General features: G+C 39.7%; 1 protein-coding gene across 2 annotated transcripts in view; it reads right to left on the reverse strand.

Annotated features, from left to right (window-relative positions):
* The window catches only part of PLXNA4 (plexin A4), a 636,841-nt gene that overhangs the window by 346,251 nt on the left and 267,669 nt on the right, over nt 1-22,921 (reverse strand). The gene's annotated exons all lie outside the window — the stretch shown is intronic.

The raw sequence follows: 22,921 nt of genomic DNA on the forward strand, positions 1-22,921 counted from the left end.
GAAGGAGAGGGAAGGAGGAGGGAGAAGAGGAAGAAAGAGTTCTCTTTGGCCCTCCTTTTGATCTTTCAAAGTAAAGAATTAAAAAGAGAGAGAGAAGAGAAATTGACACCAATCTTGTTTCCTTTCTTTTCTTCACTTGCATCAATAACTCAACTAGATTTGAAATGAAGCATGAGCAGCAGTGGAGCCAGGGAAGCTGAAAAATGGAAAGTAGGAGCTGAGCCTGCTAAAAAGAAGTTTTATAAGGAACGTGGAAAACCCATAGGGCCACCTGATTATACGTCTCTACTCATTTACCTTTTGAGGCAAGAGACTTTTGTTCACGTGACCAAACAAGACAAAGCTGGTCAGATGTCAAGGTTTTACATGGTGACCTGATGAACTAGCCATGGAGCCCAAAAACCAGTGTCATCCCTCTCTTTGCATTACAAAGTTATGATGCTTAATTTTAAAAAAAAAAAAAAAAAGGCTTAATTTAAAAAAAATAAGAAAGCGATGGGGCATCAAAACTTTAGGCAGTCTATGCAGCACACAGGTGATCAGTCACTAAAACGAGTATTTTTATACTTCCTTTGTTCCAGAGTTCAAAGAGCTAGAGTCACATGGGCAAGCTCTTCTCAATAAATGTTTATTGAATTCAATTGAATTCAAATGAAGGTAGAAAGAACCACACAAAACTATTTGTCTTCTTTCTCTCTCTTTTTTTTCCATTGAGGATAATGCTTTCCCCACTGAAAAGATCCTATGGAAATGAAGCTAGTGTTTAGAACAAGATAGTTCTGTTGAGTTCATTCACCTCAGAACACAACTGGATGCACTCAATGAGTCTGCTACCTTGGTCTATTTACTGCTCTTGACAAACAGCATTCCCTATGCCTGGAATGCTCTTCCTCCTTCTGTTTTAGTTCCCCCTGGCTGCCTCCAAGACTCGGCTCAAATCTTCCTTTCTGAAGGAAGACTTCCCCAGTACCCTTAGTCATTAATGCTTTCCTTTCTTAGACTGCCTTCCATTTATTCTTTCTGTCTCTGTTTTTGTTTCTCTCCTTCCCTCCCCTTTCCCTTCTATCTGCCCTTCTCTTTCTCCCTTCCTCTTGACCTCTCCTTTTCCATTCCTTCCTCTTCCTGTTAGAAAAGGTAGATGTCTATGTGTATACCTGTAAATAATTATATACATAAGATATTGTTATATATGTAAATATTATTATACACATATCTTCTATGTGCATAGTTATATACATGTTGTTTCCCTCATTAGGATGTAGGTTCCTGAGGGAAAAGACTGGGTAGGGTTTTTTCCCCTTCATATTTCTAGTGTCTAGAATAGTATCTGGTAAAGTGAATGCTTAATAAATGCTTGTTGACTAAGCGGGCACCACATTTTAGGAAGGAAGTCAATAAGTAGGAGCTCAGAAGCTCATCTGGAAGTGAATGAACAGGATGATAAATGAACTTGAAATCCTGCCATATAAGGATGAGTTGAAAGAATTATATCTATTTAGTCTGGAGTGAGTCTTTGGGAAGGGGAGGGACAGAGCACCTGTCTTCTTCAGGTGTTAATAGGAGGATTTCTTAACCTGGGATCCTGTGTATATATTTCAGGAGGTCCTTAAACTTGAGTGAATGGAATTCGTCCTTCCTTCCCCCGTCCTGACTAACATATAATTGAAATTTAGCATTTTCTTCAATTATAAATGTAGTCCACAATCCATTAACCATTATTCTGGGAAGGAGTCCACAGACTTTATTAAACTGCCAAAGGAGTTTCTTTCTCTCTTTCTCCCTCTCTCTGTCTCTCTTTCTCTCTGTCACACACACACACACACACACACACACACACACACACACACACACAAACACACACTCTAATTAATGAAAAAAGTGAATTTGATTAGTTTTCCTTGGCTTAAGAAAGTAGACCTAGGCTCAATGGGTGGAAGTTGCAGTGAGGTGATATTGGATCAAATATAAGAAAAGGCTTCCTAATAAATGGAGCTGTTCCAAAGATAAATAGGCAGCACTGAGCTCATATGTTCTAGAGCTGGAAGAGATCCTGGAATTCATCAAGACTCCCTCATGTTACAGATGAGAATATCAAGGCTCAAAGAAATGAAATGACTTAACCAAAGTCACATAGGTAGTAACTGAGAAGTGGACCTAAATTTTATGACTGTAAACCCTTGACTACGTCATGATCTATCCATCAACCAAAAAGCACTTATTAAACACTTATGTCTCTCCAGATTCCCCTCACTGGAAGTCTTCTGGTACAGGCTAGATAAGAAAAGATTGTTGATCAGACATGGGTTAGACTAAATGACCCCTGCACTGAAGCCAGAGTATAATACTAGAGCCTTAAAATAGAAGATAATAAGGGAACAAGGTCTGTTTTCATCATAATGCAGAGAAAAGAAGACAGACATATGTCTAAGGTCACACAGAAAGCTACCAGAGGACCCAGAAATGGGTATTCACTCTCAAACTAAATACATTGTCCATTGATTCACTCTGCCAGTCTTGCTTCCTATAAAGTGAGGATAAAAATAACTTGACCTCACAAGATTGTTGGAAGGCTCAAAGGAGCTAATTTATGTAAAACACTCCACCAAACTAAAAGTGCTACATAAATGTGAGGCTGTTGTTGGTTTGTTGTTGTTATTGTTGTTGTTGTTATCCCTGTGAGAAGCTAAAAATGTTCAGCAAGAGCGAGCCATCTTGGGCTGATTTAGGGATACCAGGGAACGCATGGAGACCTCCTTTGGGAAACCAATGAGCCATGGTTTTCCCCTTCTTTTTGCCTTACTTTTGCTCAGGACCTGGTCTTCCTTGGCCTAATCTTGCCCTTGCATCATGCATGGCAGACTAAAGGCCCTACAGCTTGTGAACAGCAAGCCCGCCGCCTGCCTTGTGTTGATGGAGCATGTGTTCCCTGGGCCAGGACCCAAGAGCACTGGCTTGAAAGAACATACCCACTTATTGGCAGCTATATTTCCCTTGGCAGTGGGGGAATCTGTTCTGATGCTGCTTGGACTGGATATCTGTGTGTGGGAGGGGAGAGAAGGACGAGGGCCTAGGAAGGCGGCAGAGGGAAGAATCCATTAGCATGGGAGTTGTCATGTATTTATACCCAGGACAAACAAAAGATATCTTCAGGGACATTAGGCTTGCAAATACTACATAGAAATGCCTCCTGTTCCCAAACATACACAAACACACATACACAAATACACCACCGCTCAAAGGCACACAACTAGCTTTCTTGGTCCATTACAGGTAAGCTGCTCGTGAGATCAAGCTCTACTGTTGAGAGTCCAATATCGAAAGTCCCCATTTTTCCTGAAGGTCAGAGAAAAGGGAGCCACAGAAAATGGCAGGACTAGAAGAGAAGTGGGAGTTCATTTAGTCTGATTCCTTTATATTGGAATATGGAAACCAAGGTGAAACCAGGGACCACGTTATGACTTTCTCCAAATCACCTAACATAGTAGTGGAGGCAATTAGATCAGTAAGTCTTCTGATTCTCAGTTTAGAGATTTCCCACTATACACTATTATACAACCTCCTTAATCCCAGCTTGGTGGACACTCATCTAAGGTATCGTTTTCTTATTTCTCATTGAAACAGGATAGGAATCTTTGCACCAAAATGGACAAGTAGCTGTTCCTAGCCCATTCTGATGATTCCCAGTGGGATGGCACCTAAAACAACCCGGACAAATGAACATTTATCTTTTGATAATAAATATCCATTTCACAGATTTGCTGGGAATATTTGAGTGATTGAGCTGGGAATAAAGCCCAGAAGTTTTGATCCAGCTTTCCACCACCATCATCCCATTGTTTATCATCTTCATAAGAATCATGTTTGTTGTTATGAATATTGACTGAACCTGGGGATAATGTTGGGGGAGAAGGGACTCAGACTCTTACCCAGGATGATTACATTGAAGATTCAAAGATGATATTTCTGAACATCTGGCCTCCCTCATCTGCTGCTAACCTATCCCATGGTTTTTGGAGATGGGCAATCTCAAGGTGACAATGTCTTTCCTTCAAGTTTGATGGTACAGAAATTCAGCCCAGATGACTTGCCTCATGGAAAGATGAGTCTGGAGTCATTTAACAGCTCCATCAATAATGTGGCAGAGAAACTTAATAGGGAGTTAATGAAAAACACTGGCTAATAATAAGCCTTTGAATCTGTATGGCAGTTCTTTCTCTAAATGTCTTTATACATATATATATATATATATATACACTGAACTATGAGAGTAAATATGGTATCATGAGGAAAGAACATTAGATTTTAAAATAGAAAAGACCTTGGACAGATTCCTGCCTCTGATGCCTACTGTGTGACAACATGGGTGAGTCACAAACTCTCAAATCTAGTTTTCCTCTTCTATAAAATAGATGCAATCTTAACCATAATACCTTTGTGATCAAAGAGGATAATGTATGTAAAGCAATTTGCAAACTTGAGTGTTTTGTAAATGTAAGTTTTACTGATATTGTTCCCTCAGAAAGCCAAAGGAAGGTGGTAAAAGATATGGTAAATATATAGTTTAGTGAGGGGGGAGTGAGATAGGAAAGCAGGTGGCTGATAAAAGAACATTGGTGAATAAAGTTTCTATGCTCTAATTTCCAGTTCCACAAAGGAATGAATAGAAACACAAAGAGTGGGAATTTAGGTTGGACATAAGGGGAAAATATATATATATATATATATATATATATATATATATATATATACATTTAGGTATATATATGTATATATGATACATTTTTATAGTTCCAGTCTCAGAACAATCTTAGCACTCAAGAAACGTTAGAAACTCAATTCTTTAAAACCTGAACTAAAAAAGCTACCTTTTTCCTATATGACCTTAGACAAATCACCTCCCTGGCTCTCAGTTCCTTATGTGTAAAATGAATAGATTGGATTAGTTGGCCTCCAAACTCTCTCTCTGACTGCTAGCTATAATAATAATTCTTCTGATTATAAGGGTGAGTCGACTGATGCAGAGCAAGAAACAGGGTTAATGATGCTGGAAAAAACACAAACAAACCTGGATCTGTCATCAGGTAGAATCTATGAGAGTTAATACAAATTTGTTATTTCAGCTAGTTTAAAAGTTTGTTTCCTCCCTAGTGCTGGAATTTTTCCTTTCCTGGAGAAATAGGCGGCTTCCAGAGAAGATGACAAAGGAATTAGTGAGGAGTAAGGTGTGTATGTGGTAGAGAGCAGATAGAGGAAATTCTACAAGTCAATAAAGGGACAACATGGATGATGAAGAGAGTATAAAAAGAATAGGAAGGGGGGGTGACAAAAACATGTTTCTTAATGTGTTTCCTTTACCAACCTGGAGTTTCTTATTACTAGACAGCAATACTGCATCAGGGTAATGCCTTTTGGACACACTTGCTGCTGCAGAAGCTCACATCTTTGCAGCTGGGGATACCAAAACCCATCTGGGCCGTTTGCCTACAGGGCTTGAATAAAATGAGAATTACCAGTTTCATTTCTTCCAGTGCAACAGAAAGCTACCAAGCTTTGCCATTTGCCAGGGCTTCATCTATCCTGCCTTTATGACTCTCTCTACCACCACCCCTAACTGCCAGCTAACCTAATGAAGGAATTGAAGGCGTCCCAGATCTTGACATTGCTTTAATAATAAGCCATGAATACTTCTGGGCTTTTTTTTTTTTTTTTTAGGAATCCTCATATTTAATGTGGTTGAGTTGTTCTGTTGGTAAAAGAATGTCTCAGGATACTGCTAATGGCATGATACTCTTAACAGTTTTTAACTGAGAAATTATATTGGTTGAGAGAACTTTGTCTTCAGTAGGTTGATAATTTTGATCTTGGTCACTTGAAATTCATAAGCATTTAGGAATTCTCATGTCTCAAATGTAGATTGTCCCTACTGAAGTTATTAGAGTAAACAAGATTGCAAAGATGGAATTTAGAAGAGGTAGGTGTTTTGTGAGGAAGATTGTTTAGTTGATCTGGAAAAGCAAAATATTTGCTTCCTAGTAATGCAGATAAGCAAGTTTCTAATTAGTCTTAAAGACTAAGGTTAGGTGACTTGTTTAGGATCACACACGGGCTTTTCTAAGTACCTTGCAATTGAATAGTCTTTTAGTTGTTGTCACCTTCAATTAGAGGGTTAGCTCTTGAGAGCAGGAAATATCTTGCTATTTGTATTTGTATCATCAATGTCGAACCCAATGATTAGCATGCATTAACTTCTTGATAAATTTTTCCTTCCTTCCCTTCTTGTTTTCTTTCTTCCTTTCTCATCTTTTTTATAATCGCACACACAGAGCCACACAGATACAGACACAATCTACCTCAAAGGGGGAGGCTCTTAAGGGGAAAAAAAAGAAATAGACTACAACTGTGAGAAAAAGGAAAGGCACACGATAAGAGGGCAACAACAAAAACTGCAGGGGCCGTTTATGATTTATTCTGGAAGATTTGTTTGGAGAAAGAATTGACATCTCCTGGTTGGACACTAGTAATAATGTTAAACAAGCTGAGGATGAAGGTAAAATTTATATTATTTGTAAATGAAATGTTCGTTAGAGACAGCACAGTTATGTTTAGTGAGATTGTGCGAGAGCACGAGTCTTCAAAGCAACTAAAAGACTGGATGGACTGGGGGTATATGTGTAAGGGGGGATTTGACATGAGCAATTGGAAGTGGGAGCAATTGGATTAGGGACCCTGCATGAAATCTTTTGTTTGGGAGCAGAGAAAGCCAGCTCAGATGCATTGAACCCCTATGCACTTGTTAGAAATGTGGATCAGGGGAGCATCTCGGTGTGGGGTGTCTCATGCTCCGCTGCTTCAGGTGTGGAGAACAGGCGCAAAAGAGAATGCCATGTACCAATGATAGATACACTATATAATGTGTGTGGCAAAAGGAGACATATTGGCTCCAACTGCCTACTGTTAAAAAAGAACACACAAACCAGGAAGAAAGGGGAGGCAGCAGGTGCAAAAATCATGAACCTCACTGGGGCACGGGTGAAGAGAGCCCAAAGGCCCACAGATAAGGGGAGAAAGGAGGTGATCAGCAAAGAATGGATAGGTGAATAGAGGGAACCACAGGAGGTGGAAGAGGGACGATGTGGGGGAAGGGGAGGGAAAAGAAACATAAAGAAGACAGAGAATCAGAAACCATTGAATGAAAATCAGCAAGACTGACCCTCTGTCTGTGAAAGGCACAGCAGCAGCAAAAGCCTGTCCAGATGAAGGCCCAAGCTGGCAAAGGCTGGTTTGTCAAAGGATAGAGGCAGGAGAGAAGGCTAGAAGAAAGACTCTGGAGATAAACATCATGGGATTGACCAGGAATTTCCTCTGAATTATGAGACCAAAGGAAAAAGTAGAAGACACAGAGATATAACAGAATAGAAAAGGATGTAATTGGAGGATGGAGGGTGTTAAATAATGTGAAAAGGACAATTGAGAGTAGGGGTGATCCAGATTAACATCATTATGAAGGGGGGATCAAGATAGCCAAGAAAAGGCAGCAGCAGCAGCAGCATAAGTCTTTCCAAATCCCCTTTTATTTTAACGATAATAAAAGTAAACAAGAAACAAAGAATAATTGCAATAATAGAGGAAAAAAAGAAAACAGTTAATAAACTGATAATATGGGAAGGAATGAGGAAGGAGCTAGGAAGATGCAATGAAGAAGCAAAAGACCGGTCCTGTGCATCCTGACCACATCTCTCACTTTCACCCCCCAGCCCTGCTCTCCCATCCCAGCAGTTCTCACTCAGCTCTGCCTTTCAGGTGACAAGTGGAGCAGATGTCTAAACCACACTGAACCAGACTCATATTTAGGTTACAGTCATGGCTACTTCCCCCACCTATCCTGGGATCACCATCATGCAGCTGCTGTTACTGAGGCAGACTCTGGAGCCCCGTCATGTCTTACCCTCCTTTCCCTGACATCTGGACCAGGATGGGATGTGAGCTAGCCTTCCAAGAGGGTGAGTGAGACATGTCAATAAACAGCCACCCCGAATTCCCATACCTCACCTGGGCCCTGAACCACCTGACAGACAGGTGAAAGCTGTCCTAACATGCTCAAGGACACCAGGCTCCTGTTCTGGGCACAGTGCCCACATCAGTCAGCAACTGCTGACAGGCTTGAAGACTGAACTGAAGGGAATTTGCATGCAAGCATCTGCTGGGATGTCTGGCACAACTGTCAAGGAATGGGACTTAACTCTCAAAATCAGAAGCTCTTGACCTTTTTTTGAGTCATGGATTCCTTGGGTGCCTTGCTAAAACCTATAAACCATCATCAGAATAATATTTATAAATTGCATCAAATAAAATCTTTAGAATTCCTATGTTTTGAAATTCAGTGTCCCCAAAGTCTTAACAGAGTTTTAAACTATCTTAAAACTGCAATAATTTTGGAATGCTCTGTGTAATTTACAAAATATCTTTAAAGAACAAAACTAATTCATGGACCCCCTGAAATCTATGCAGGGGCCTTATGTTAAAAAAACAAAAACAAAAAAAAACAACCTTATTCTAAACAGTATAGTGGCGAGCATGGGATCTGTAATAGCCAAAGACCAGGGAGGACCTTCAAATTCTAGATTTTGACCTTGGGAAAATCCGGCTCTTTGTCAGGTTTTCATTTTCATTCCTGTTACAGATGCTGTTTCTGAACTACTTCTACCTATTGGCATATACCAGGTGGGCTTTCTCTCCCTTCTCTCTCCCTACCCTCAACTTTATGTAGCAACAGCAGCATCAGTCCTGGCTGCTGCCTGCACTCCTAAAGTCTCTGCCTGTTTTTCATTTGGACTTGGAGTTCTAGGTTCTGTCCAGCCTGATAAGGCCTGCAGACCCAAGACCAGACTCCTTCCTTATAAAGAGATGAGGGATTGTGAGGAGCCTCTTTCGTTTGACCAGTGCAGCTCCTTTCAACTCTCATCTTCCCCCCAGGCAAAATCAACTGCAGAGGCATCTCTAAGCTGAGCATCCTAAGTCTCCTGTTTGATTTTTAGTCCCTATAAATCACTAAGGGTCCAGCAACCTGCTAAGATGCAGCATTAGACTATGCTGATATCGTAAGCAAGCTTTCCTCCGCTCCACAGACTTGCCAGAACATGGCACCCCAGAGAGGAATTGAACAGAGAACTTCCCTTGAGCAGAGTAGGAAGGGAGGACAGTATGGGTCAATGTCTCTAGTATTAGGCCCATGATCATAAGGACATTTCCAAGGGGTAATCTGGTTAATTGCTCTGGAGATTCAATTCATCAAAGAAGCTAGAGGCTGAACTGAAAAATGAGCAGGGGGGCAAAGAAGAGTGGGGAGAAAGAGAGAAAAAGAGAGAAAAAGAGAGAGAGAGAGAGAGAGAGAGAGAGAGAGAGAGAGAGAGAGAGAACGAACCTATTATTAGTATTGACAAGAGGAAAAAAATTCCACTCTAGCATCAGCTGGGGAGCAGGCATGTCATTTCTGCCCTGAAACCATAACTTTGAAAGAAACATTCATCAAAGCAATGGAATGTTTCATAGGCTCTACATAAAGGAATTATTTTGATGCCCAATCTGCCCATTATGGCCTCCTAAGAAGTATGCACACAAGGGTGACATATGTCATGGCACCATAATAATAATAAGAGGGTGTGACTTCTCTACCTGAATTACTGTATCTTATACTAAATATAAAAAGAGCAACTTCCTGCTTTGTAGATCCCAAATCCTTTGTATTATATGGTAGGTGAGTTAACATTTCTCTCAGAGTAACTATCTGATAGTGAGTCCATGCAAGGAAAGTGCCCATCATTATTTCACCAAAGATATAAAATATAGGAGAAATAAAAGGAAAAAAGAGAAAAGTAAAGGACACAGTAGCCTGGAAGGGATTTACTAGCGAACTTATTAGTTTTCTATGGCACAGTTTTTGGAATTTCTTTATTCCTGCCCAAGAGATTTCTGCCTTATCTTCCTATATTCTATTCTAAGACAACATAATATAATCTCAACTTTATAGGTTAACATATGAATATGTGGGAGAAAGGAGCATCAAAGCTTTGTTTGCAAATAGCTTTCAAAAATCTTCAGATTGTAGAAATAATAATTAATCAACATAAAATGCATTGTCCCTCCTGATCAACCTCCTGGTTAGCAGTCTTCCTGGCCAACATCCCTTTAATCTTCTCTCTCTCTCTCTCTCTCTCTCTCTCTCTCTCTCTCTCTCTCTCTCTCTCTCTCCCTCCCTCCCTCTCTCTGTATACATAGATATATATGTGTGTATCTATATATAATATATATAGTTAAATAGATAACACTATGTTTGCAATTATCTCATTTGTTCCCTATAGTACCCAAAGAGGTAAATGCTAATTTTATCTTCATTTTATAGATGAGGAAGCTGAGGCAAAAAAAAAAAAAAAAAAAAAAAATTGAACCATAACTGGTCAATACTTGAGGCCAAATTTGAATTCAGGTCTTCTAGACTCCAGTCCCCAAACATGATTATCTGGCAGTTGCTGGGTATACAAATACTGGCAAGAAAGGCAGGCCCTACCCTCAGAGAATTTAAATTCTATTGGGAGAAAACAGCATATAAAGTGATCACCAGCAGCATGGAGCGGAAATGTTTAATGCCAATGTCTTGGAGATCAGGCAAGATAAGGCAGAAAATGGCTTATTGGAGCTAGGGAACTGAGGGATGGAATCCAGGGCTCCAGTGGGAGGGAGATGATAATGCTGGCTGGGGAGCAGAAGGTATGGCTGGGGAATGTGGGGAATTACTGCCCATCAGTGACCACCCCAAAGCCATAGTTACTAACCTCTGGCATGTCTACAGAATAAGGTCAGTCAGTCTAGAAAAGGGAATAATCCCAAAGGTATAAACCTGGTAAAAAAAACTGCCAAATCTAAAATCTTTCCTGATGTCCTCCTTTTTATTCTAAGGCTATATTTTCAAGAATCTAAGGCATCTTGTATGAAGTAGGCATTTCACATTTGTCAGGCTGAATGGAATTGATGCAAAGTCCACTGTAACATGAGATTTAGTTTGCTAATAGTGTTTTAGAATGAATGGTTAGTCCTATTCTGGGAAGAGGAAACTGAGGCATTAGAGAAAGGAACAATAAGTCATCCAAGGGCCACTGTAGATCGAAAGGAAAGTAGAAACCCGAAGAGAGACTTTGAGCTTCCTGTTCAAATCTTGAATCAACAGTTAAGGGAGAGGGAAACTGTGTGACTTTTTCAAAGGGTGTGGGGAATAATTGTTAATTTTGTCTCAAAGGAAAACTGTTTAGTGAAACATGGTAATGTTTATTCATGTTGGACTCAGTAGTGAAGTGGTTTGCCATGTCCTTCTCCAGCTCATTTTACAGATGAGGAAACTGAGGCAAACAGGATGATGTAAGTTGGCCAGAGTCACACAAACAATGTCTGAGGCAGGATAAATCTTCCTGACTCTAGACCTGGCACTATGCCCCCTAACCTGCATAATGCCATAATCCCAATTAATTCACAGTTCCCTTCCAGTTCACTAAAACAGGCACTTTCCACAAGTGCAGAGGAACAGAGACAATAAGCTTGAACCTGAATGGATGAGTTTCTTTTCTTCAAACAGTTCCCTTTTACCATTTTCAGCTTTTAAACTTACACAATGTGACTTTTCTTCCTACTTATACCAACCATTATTTCAAAGGCCTAGATAAAGGTCAGGCCAGGCCTTGTATTCTATTTTACCTTCTTAAGTTTCTGAGTCTCTGGAAAATGATTGTTTGCAAAAGGCTTAAGAAATTTGATCAATGCTGTGACCAGCCAGACACATTTTGAGGGGACTGCCAAGGAAGCAAGCTAACCACCTCCTGAGGGAGAGGTGATGAGCTCAGGGCACACAATGAGACTCATGTTTTTGGACATGACCTTTGCCCTGGCCATGGAATTTGAGGAGGGGGTGAGAAAAGGTGAAATCATCAATGTCTATCATTTCATAGGATGTGATAATGCATGGCAATGAAAGAAATCCCCAAGAACAAGCAGCTCCCCCGCCCCCGCCATTTTTTTTTGATTCTTCTACATCCTTCTTTCCCCTTAGAGGTTTTGGGATCAGAGATTTAGAGACTTGAAGGGCTGTTGGAGACAATGGCGTTCAATGCCCTCATTTTTAGGCTGGGACAGATCATGCTGCATACCCTTATTAAGTCTATTAGACTCTTGCCAATCTTTCATTCCAAAGCATTGTGGGATACTGGCAGATTTCTGGAGGGGTCTATTACATAAGAACAAATTTGTTTGATAGTCATCCTATATTAGACTCTGACCTGGATACTATTAGAAACAGAAAAAAAAAACTCAAGAAAAGGTCTTTTTAATGTTGTCCATATTTAATATCCTTTTAAAATCAGTTTCTCTAAAAAAGAATCTAAACTGAAATTTCACTCTAGTAAAAAGTGAGTATGAAAATAAAGTAGCATTTATTTCCACACCACACTTTCTCTGCCCAAAGGATCATCCACCTGAAAGGAACAGGATCACGGTTAGGATACAAAGTGATTTTTCCAATGCCCTTCCAGGATTCTACCCATTTGATTCCATGAAGGTTATAGCAATTGGTATTATCAGAAAAATTTAAATTCTACAGTAACTTCAAGGTGAATTATCTAACAAGCAGAGTTTTCTAGAAGTGGAATGAGTCACTTTGGAAATTTTCAATCATTGTTGTTATTCAGTCATTTCAGTCATGTCTGACTGAATGCCCATGTGGCATTTTCTTGGCAAAGATACTGGAATGATTTCCTATTTCCTTTTTCAGCTCATTTTGTGGATAAGGAAACTGAGGCAGACAGGATGAACTGTCTTGCCCAGGATCACACAGCTAGTAAATGTCTTAAATTGGATTTGAACTTAGGTATTTCCAATTCTAGACCAGGCACTTTATCCATTGTGCCACCTAGAGGTCCTTCCCATCATTAGAGGTCTTCAAGAAGCAATTGGACACCCATTTGTCAGAACTGAACTAGAATAGATGGTCTCTGAGGTCTCTTACAATTCTGAGATTCTCTGATTAGGTTGTGGATTATCCAGGGTCAATATTCAAATACTTTTAAGTTGTTGCATTATGGTTGTTTTTGGTTTGGGTTTTTTCTTTTTTTTGGCGGGGGTGGGGTGGGTGGGTGGGGGGAGTTAGCTTCTCCATCACTAGTCAATACACACTCAAGCCCCTTTCTTTCTCTGCAGAAAGAGTCTGTATTTTGAGGAATGCAAATTGATGGGTAATAGCAACAAAAGAAAAAAAGACTGTCTTGGGATATCTAGGACATTTCTTTACTCTCTTGGGAAAGAGTCATATTTGAATAGATACTAATATTAATGATGACCTTGGGTTAGTCACTTCCCCTAATTGACACCTATTTCCTTATAGGTAAAATGAAGGAGTTAGACTATAGGATCTTTGAGTTTTCTTTCAACTTTAGACTTAGGCCCTTTCCAGGACCCTCAGATTTCTCCCCTTTCAGGTTATTTTCCACTTACTCTGTATATATGTCTTTTTCCTCCATTAAAATATATGTTACTTGAATGCAGAGATAGTTGGTGCAGGGGATGGATTTCTTTCTTTGTGTCCCCCCTTGGCTCAGCGCCTGGCACACAGTAAGCACTTAACAAATGTTTGTTGAGTGACTGGCTGGATGGAGGCAGGGGCTTCCACTATTGGGACTGTTGGGCTTCCACTCCAGGCTCTTATGAGCAGGACCAAGTCATGGTCATTCCAGATGTTCCCCTTTTGTGGAACAGAAGGCTGCTCAGGGCAGAGGTTCGAGAAATCACATAGGCAGCTGCAGAGGGCAGATCCAGCATGCAATGGTCATCAAAACCTTCTGGAGCAGCAGAAACACACGCATACTCCTTTTTTCTTTCTTTCTTTTTTTTCCTATTGAAACCCAGATCATATTAGCCCTCAGAAGCCTGGAAACCTTTTGAAGTCATTGTGTGCTTTCACTTTAAAAACAGGCACACAAAAACTGCCGGGTCTTCATTAACAAAGAAAAGCTGTTGGATGGTTGGGGCTATTAATTGCTTTTTGGCTTTTTTTTTTTTTCAGTGGTTTTAAATAATGAGGCCGCCCACGGAAATGGAGGGGTGGAGAGGGGGAAATACAGTGGCAACAAAAGAGAGGAAACTGGGAAAATGGCAAACTTTCATCTGAGATAAGAAACCCTTGCGGCTCCCATTAGAGTTTCAGCTCAGGCAGGGAGGTCCCCTGGCTTTAATAAAATTTCATTTTCCCTTAAACTCTCCCATGTGGTAAAAGCCAGAGTTTAATGGAGGGGGGAGGAGATGATTCAAACCTTAGACTCAGGTGGTTTAAGGCATTTTCCTACCCTCCCGACCAAGCAAATATTGGGGATACTCCCCAACTTCTCCAGGAACAAGAAAGGAGAGAATGAAAATGAGTGTAAGCTACTTAATTCAAACCTTGTCCCCCCCAAAATGGTGGCCAAGCCTCCCATTCACCACTTTCAGGGAAAACCAATTCACTCTGGCCTTGGTTCAACATGGACCAGAGAAGTAGAGTATATCCCCCAAGCTTCACAACATGTGGTTTATTTAGGGGGCATCTGCATTTGAAAGCCTCTGTGGCTGGAATCCATGCAGAACTTCCTTAAGGTTCTGATTAGCACTGGGAGATTGTGTTCATTAGGAAACACGGATCCTGATGAATTCATCTCTTTTGTCACATGCAATTCTGCATGGGGGTCTCACTCATAGTTCCGAGAGGATGGTCTGGTTAATATCGGATGGCACACTGCTTCATAAAAATAAGCAAACAAATAAATAATCTGAATGTTAAATGCAGAGATATGAGATATCAAGCCCAAAACTGGGATGGCCTCCTTTTCAGGGAGGGTTTTTTTAATTAAAAGTCACTGGTGGGTATTAAGATGCATCCATCAGAAACCCACAGAAATAGGGTTTCTGCATTAAGCCCCCCCAAATCCAGAGTTTCAAGGACTTGAGTGAACTTCTAGACTTCCATTCCTCAAGCACCAGCTTAAAATACAGATTTTTGACATTAACCCTCTCTCTAATCTTTCTTCACCCCTGATTTCGGTGACCTTAACAATACAAAGAACAGCACTTTTTTCCTTTAGTAGTAATTTCTCTGGTTTTCATTTCTCAACAAACCTACATGAAAAGTACCCATAGAGGATACAATTAATTAGGCAAGGATGCTCAAACAACAGAATCTTAAAACTAAGTGAGAGCTCAGAGTTCATTGAATCCAGGAACCTGTGCCAGAATGACCTAACAAATAAAAATTTGTCAATAATTTAAAGATATGTAACCCCCATACAAAATCCCTTCACATTTGGGTGGAGGAGAGTTAAGGCTTCAGATGGTAATTCATGTCACCCCATGCACCCATTTGTTAATGACTGATTCCCAACTATGGGCAAGACTTCCTGTGACATTGAATCTGTGTAATTATGAAGGGGTTATAGAAATTACACCTACACTAAGTTTTAGGACTTTATCTTATGTCCCAGCAAATATGGATTTATTTTAAGAATAATAACAGCTCATATTTCTCTTATGGTTTTAAATAACATTCTTCATACCCATTATTTTATTTGAGCTTATAAACAACGTTTTATGCCTGACAAAGAATAGATATTGAATGATCTTATGTCAGTCACTTCACTTCTCTAATAGGAACTCTCAAAAAGCATTGTATTATAATTGCCAACCTGTTTCCTCACACCCTATGTATAATAGAATATTTTATGTCCCTTTATATTATAGGATATTATATATCCCAGCCCATTATGAAACCACAAAACAAACAAAAAAAATCAGGTTGACAGCACAAATATTCCCATTTTGCAGAGCTTAAAAGTGAAGCCTTCTGAGGTTGTGACTTTCAGAAAGTCATTGTAAGAATTAGGAGCCAATGAGTTTCTACTGTGCCATTACTTCTGGAAACCAGTGGTCTTTAAGACATAATAATAATAATAATAGCTAACATTTCTATAGCACTCACTATCTGGATATATAAATACCACGTGTTAGCAACTGTGCTGAGCACTTTATAATTAATATCCCATTTTCTCTTCACAACAGCCCTAGGAAGTAAGTGCTATTATTATCCCCATTTTGCAGATAAAGAAACTGAGGCAAATAGAGGTTAAATACCCAGGGTCACACAGCAAGTAAGTATCTGAGATTAGATTTGAAGTCAGGTCTTCCTGACTTCTGGCCCACCTTCTCTGTACCACCAAACTACCCATAATGCACCTACCTATGCTATCTCATTTGAGGAGACAGAACTCTCTGTAGAGTTAAACCTTCTCCTGGTACTTCCTGCCTGTTTTCATTTTGTGCCTCACTTCCCATTCTGAGATAGCAAAGACAATTCTTATAAGATTTTCGAAAGATCAGCTCATGAAACCCTATAGATCTTTCTTTGAAGATAGAGAAGATCTACCTGCTCTGAATGAAGAGTACAGGAGTCAAGAGCAATATCTGACCAAAAGTGGGAATCCTCCCATCTGCATCTCACAGTGCAAGGCTGAGCATTCTCTCTCCCATGACACCAATGGAAAGCCTTGGTTTTCTCATCTGTAAAATGAGGGGGTGGTCCGAGGTGGTTTTAAAGTTCCTTCCCAGCTCTAAGACTTAGGAAAGGAAACAATAAGGAAGCTAAGGCAAAGCCAAGAAAGAATAAAGGGTGGGGGGAGATGAATCTTTAGCAAACACAAGAGTAGGGAGTCCTCCATACATGTACCATTCCAATGAAGGGGATTCTTTCTTTATCCCCATTTTCACTTAGTTCCAGTTCTCTCTCTGTGTGTCTGTCTTTTAAAGGGTGGCTACACACACACACACACACACACACACACACAAAATATTGTTTTTAAGATACTGTGTAAGCATACATTGCAATTGCTGGTGACAGAATTGCAGTTGGCCAGTCATAGGATCCCCTATTGGGGGCTGGAAGAGTCCTTGTAAGCTTTGGAGTCCAATCCCCTCATTTCACTGATGATAAAACTGAGGCTGAGAGAGGTGACAGGACTTGTTTAGGGCAACTAAACTGATAAATATCTGAGGCAAAATTTGAACCCAGGACTTCCTGGTTCCAGCTATCAGGAAGGGATTTCTTCTCTGATAACTATTTCCCCAGGAACTCTGATGCCAGGGAACTAAGGCAGGAAGGGAAGGTCTCTTGGGACAACCTAATCTCTAGTGTGGGCTAATATCCTTTACAAGTTGTTAAGTCTTGGGACACACCTACCCACTTGGATCCAAATTTGAAAACATTCATTCCCAACTATCCTTATAAGGGAAGGCAACTATCTGGAGAGAGAGCCCAGGGTAACAGACCCTCCACTGCCTCTCCCCACTTTTCCTTGCCTCTAGCTTTCCAATCTACCCAGACCCCTGTCTCTGTTGTTTTGCTCCTGCTTTCCTGGCCAGCCTCACACTCTAGTAGGAGAGGTAGAGAGTTAATCACTTAGCTTGCTTTCAGTGTGAAGTGCAGAATCCTGCCTTGGGCAATGTTTGCTTATGGAGTAACTTTTCTCGCCTGCATTGCTCTCCTTCATCAAACATGAATGCAAGCAAAAAACTCTTTCTCCCAAAGAGAGAAACAGAGAAATAGAGGGAGAGGGAGAGAGGGGGGAGGAAAAGAGAGAGAAGAAGAAGGAGGGAGAAAGAGAGAGAGACAGAGACAGAGAGACAGAAACAGAAAGACAGAGACAGAAAAAGAGAAAGACAAAAAGACAAAGAGACACAGAGAGAAAGAGAGTCAGAGACACAGAGAGAGAGAAAAGAGGGAGAAAGAAGAGAGAAAGAGAGAGAGAAAAGAAGGAAACATTAGAGAAAAATTTTTTTTTAGTTTTGTTGTGGGTTTTTTCTGGAGAGAATTTTTTTTCAGATAGAGCCGGTAAAGTAGTTATACTTTAGAATTTCTTGAGAAATAATAAAGGATAAAGGATTATCTTATTTTTAGAATATCAGAGTAATTACAGCTGGAAAAGTGTACATGGGAGCATCTAAACCCATTCCTAATTTAACTGATAAGAAAAGTGAAGCTCAGAAAAAAAACGACCTGTCCAAGGTCACACAGAGAGTATGAAGCAGAGCCTTTCAACTGCAAGATTTTTGACTCCAAATCCAAAGCTCTTCACCATACCATGTTTTGAAATTTTTCAGCACAGTACGGCTTCTCTATAGGGACCCAGCTGGCAGAGAACCAGAAGCTAGAAACCAAGTTTCTTTCTCTTTCCAACAAAATTCTCTCAAAGGATGACAAGCTAATTTTTTTAACCTAAATGCACTCTAGCTAATTTTCATAGAATCTTGAAGGGTGTCATTCATGGAATGTCATTATTTGATAAGTGCAAAGATTTCCAAGCAAGCATAATTTTAGTTGTGTTTACATTATCCCCACTAAATCAGAAGGGAACAATTTATCTTTACTTTTCCAAAGGGAAAATTGAAGCAAACATGCTCCCTCTGCACTATCATTTAATGCATTTTAGTGTGTGGCAGCCCTAGGAATCGATATTATATCTTCTGTCTTCTAGACAGGTCTCTAAGTCCAAGTCTAGACCTCCTTCTACCTTACTTTGAATTTTCTCCCATGTGTCCAGAGTAGTAGTTTCAACACAAGATGATTCATCCTTCTTTTATTTGGTAGAACACTAGCTTTCTTCCTAATGTGGTGGCAAGGTACCTGAATTTGAACTCAGAGGCTACATGTTCAAATCCCAACTCATCTATTTACTATCTATGATTCCTAGGCTAGTCATGGAACCTACCTCTCTAGGAATACTAGACTAGCAATCTCCAAGTACTCTTCCAGGTATAACGGCTCCTCAGGAACACCTACAATAACTACTCCTTCACCTTCATCTTCTTACTGAGAAAAAAAAAGAAAAAAAACACTTCTAATAAATAAACATAACTAAAAAAACAAATTCTCATAGCCATATCCTAAAATGTGTCTCATTCTGGATATTAGTCCAGCACCTCTCCATCATGAGGTGGACAATATTCTTTATCACTGATCCTCTGGAATTACAATTTATCATAGTGATGATCACAGTTAAGTCTTTCTGTATTTATTTTACAATGTCAAGTGACATGTATTACAGTGAGGGTTCAAAGCTGCTGCTTCCAATAACTGACAAGGGATAATTTTTAAAAGTTGAGCTTGGAAATGCCCTGTCCATGCTCTACTAAAAGGAATAAGAAGGGGTTATAGTGGAGAATTCCTCCCAGGACAGATTTCTGCATAGTAGCTTGTCCCTTTTACCCAGATGACTGTTTGATTTACCTTCCTGATGACTTGGAATTAGTGGAGAGTGATTCAGGATGACAAAAGAATTGTTCCCACCACTTGCCCACTCCTTGCAAAAGTCATCAGGAGACATTTCTGGGTGCTGCAGCCAGCTATTGAAAAGTCAGGAATAGAACAGTTAATTGCCTGCGTGACCTTGGGCAAACTGACTTCAGCTCTCTGGGTGTCAGTTCTTTCATGTGTAAAATAAAGTGTTGGTTTGATGATATCCAAGGCCCAAGACAGGTTGGATTCTCTGAAAAATGATATTTAGAATGAGACATGCATTTTCAGATATGGCCACAGGGGAAACTATTTTGTTTGCCTGTGTGTGTGTGTATGTATATATATATATATATATATATATATATATATATATATATATATATATGTGTGTGTGTGTGTGTGTGTGTGTGTGTGTGTGTGTGTGTATTTTAAGGGTTGTTTTTCTTCTTTTGGGGATAGAAGAGGTGGGAGAGAATAAAAAAATAATGCTTGTGACAAAATTTTAAAAAGTTAGGGATTTTTTTAAAAAATATAATACAAAAAAAATAGAGCTCTATGTTCAGCCCATAATGTTGAAACAAAATGTTAATTGTAGATATCTAAAGTTTTGAAATGATTTAACTTCTGTAACTTATGGCAAATTTCAAAGATAGTTAGTATCTGAGTAGAAGCTTTAGGCTAACATTATTGAATTGAATAATATCTGACATTCCCAGAAAGAATAACAGATGGAGCCTATCAGTTGAGAAGAGGTTAAACACTGCCCAAGGTCACATAATGAGAGTCAAGAGTAAAAAGTTTCCTGACCCTTAACCAAGAATCTTAATCATCCTATAAATGAAGTTAGAAAAGTACATAATATAATATAATATATATAGCATATATAATAAATATTATAATATAGTATATAATAAATGAAGTTGAAAAAGTATATAATATTCAACTAAACCCTTCTCTCAATACGTCATTGGAATTATAGAGGAAAGGGAACTTAAAAATGATTTCTACTTCAACTCCCTAGAAAATAAAGTGATTTTTACAAGAATACATGGGCTATCAGTGCTCTTTCTAATAGCATCTCTGATTGTTTTCTAGTCACAATCACTGGTTATGAGCAGTTTAATGCATTTATCAGGTATTCAGCTACACACACACACACACGCACACACACGCACACACATACACACACACAATTGTATTGACTTACTAACTGGCAAGTAAGCTAAAAGTTAGAGTGAATTTAGCCCCATGTGGGGATTCCAAGAGTAGACACTGGCCCTTCCCTCGAGGCTTCCATGGACTGCTGACAACTTTTTAATGAACCAATATGCTAAAGAAATAGTCCCTCTTCCTTCCCCTCCCCTTGGACAGTTATTATCTCTTGCCCAATCTGTCCCCCAAGGACAAGCCTCTGGAATTTGCTCCACTTTGGTCTTGTGCAAAGGGCAGTACCAGGTCCCACAGTGCTAACAACATGGCATATTTATCCTAAGCTTCATGTCTCAAGAGGTTATTATGCTTTTGTTACGATTCTGATCAATACTCAGGTGTCCCTGGCCAAGCATTGGGAGCTAGTGCCATGCATTGAAATGAACACGGTATTTAAGATGAACCATATGTTGGAAGTAAAAATATCTGGGTTCAAACCTTGATTCTGCCATTATTATTAGTGAGAATAGGAAATCTTGGGCAAAACATTTCATTCCCATGACCTTATCTGTGAAATGAAGGGATAGTTCTAGCATTTAGGGATTCTTAACCTAGTGTCCATGGATTATTTTTTAAAACTGTAATTCAATATAGTCTGCTTTGTAATTCTATGTATTTTATTTTATGCATTTAAAGACTTTATTCTGAGAACAGATGCAGAGGATTCATGGGACTTCCAAGGGGCTCCATGCAAAAAAAAGAAAGAAAGAAAGAAAATTAGTAACTCCTGAACTAAATCAATTTCCAGGCTTCTTTCAGTCCTAAAATTCTAAGGTTCTTATGATAAGAAACTCAAGTGATTTTTCAGGAAAAAGTGAGCAAGTGAGGGCTATCAAACATGGCTGCCCAGCCATGAGATTTGTGTTCTCTGAAGGTGTCTCAAAGTACTGAATTGACATGTTCTCATAAAAAAAACTGCTAACTTATTTAGCACCTTAACAATGAAACAGAAGTTTAAATATATTAATCTACTTGCAACTCTTGCAAAATACTTATTCTGAGGCCATACCTCTGAAAAGTTCCAGGGCCAGGATTCAAATCCAAATTTTTCTCCCCATTCTTCATTACCACTTCCATCTTTGTTATTTTGGGGTGAGGATGAAAAGCACAAGAAGGGAGAGTATAGATTGCAGATTTAAAATATCATTAAAATGCCATGGTCTAGTTCTTCACAGCAAACAACCCTGTAGAAATAAAGAGTTTAAACCCTAAAGGAAAAGATCTTGGTTAGACTTCAGAGAGAATAACTTGTTTATAATAATAGCTCACACATTGCTGTAGGTTGTAACTTTGTAAAATACTTTGCTCACTTTAGTTTCTTCTGAGTAGAAAAATCATATATGAGCAACATGGATCAGATTAAGTTGGAGGGACTTCCTTGACCAGAGATCACAAATGGTAGGATCACACAGAATCATAAAGGATCACACATCAGGCCTGGACTGGAAAGAGTGTCATCTAATTGTAAACTGAGAAGAGATTACTTATCCTATTCCAGGATCTCATGAGCTCCACATGTCCTTTTACAGCAGGGTCAAAAAATAATAATAGAGTAGATATGAGTAAACCCAGGAATTACAACAAATACTTCCATACACCAGAATTTTTCACCCTTTGGGGCAAAAAAGTTAAGCCAAGTTTAATGAGATCCAAACTAAACTGGAGCAAAAAAAAAAAAAGATTTTTCCAACTCATGACACCACCTGCTCACAGCAGAGGCCAGCTTCTCTTGGGGGAGACTAGAATTTTAACTGAGAGCTAAAATGGGCAGCAGCCAGAGATGACCACGTGAGCATATCCTCCTCGGGCTTTGGGCTACCTCCCGCAATATCCCATCCTAGTGAAGGAGCTGTAGGAGCTGTGGGATGCTGGTCAGAATTCTGATCACCTCCCCCCTGCTGCCTTCCCAAGCTGCCTGATGCATCCCACTGATTTTAAATGGAGTTGTTCTTAATCAGTTATTCACATTATATCTGTTGGCTTGCTTGGAGGGAGGAGAAAGAAGGGGAAAGGGTGGAAAGGGGGAGGAAGATGGACATGGGGGAAAGAGAAACAGAAAAGAGAAAGGGAGGGAGGAAGGGATTAGGGAAAAGGGGAGAGAGAGAAAAAAGAGAGAGAAAGAGGGAGAGAGGGAGAGAAAGGGAGAGAAAAAAGAGAGAAAGAGAGGGAGGGAGAGAAAACAGAGAGAGAAAGAAAGAAAAAGAAAGAGGGAAAGAGGGAGAAGGGAGGGAAAGGGAAAGAGGAGAGGGGAGGGAGGGAGAAAGATGGAAGGAGGAAGGGAAAGAAAAAGAGAGTGCAATAGGTTTATTCACAGGAGACATAAATGGGAGAGAGGAGAAAAAAAAAAACAAGAACAAGAAGACT

The sequence above is a fragment of the Sarcophilus harrisii genome, chromosome 5 (genome assembly GCF_902635505.1).
Source record: "Sarcophilus harrisii chromosome 5, mSarHar1.11, whole genome shotgun sequence".
NCBI lineage: Eukaryota > Metazoa > Chordata > Mammalia > Dasyuromorphia > Dasyuridae > Sarcophilus > Sarcophilus harrisii.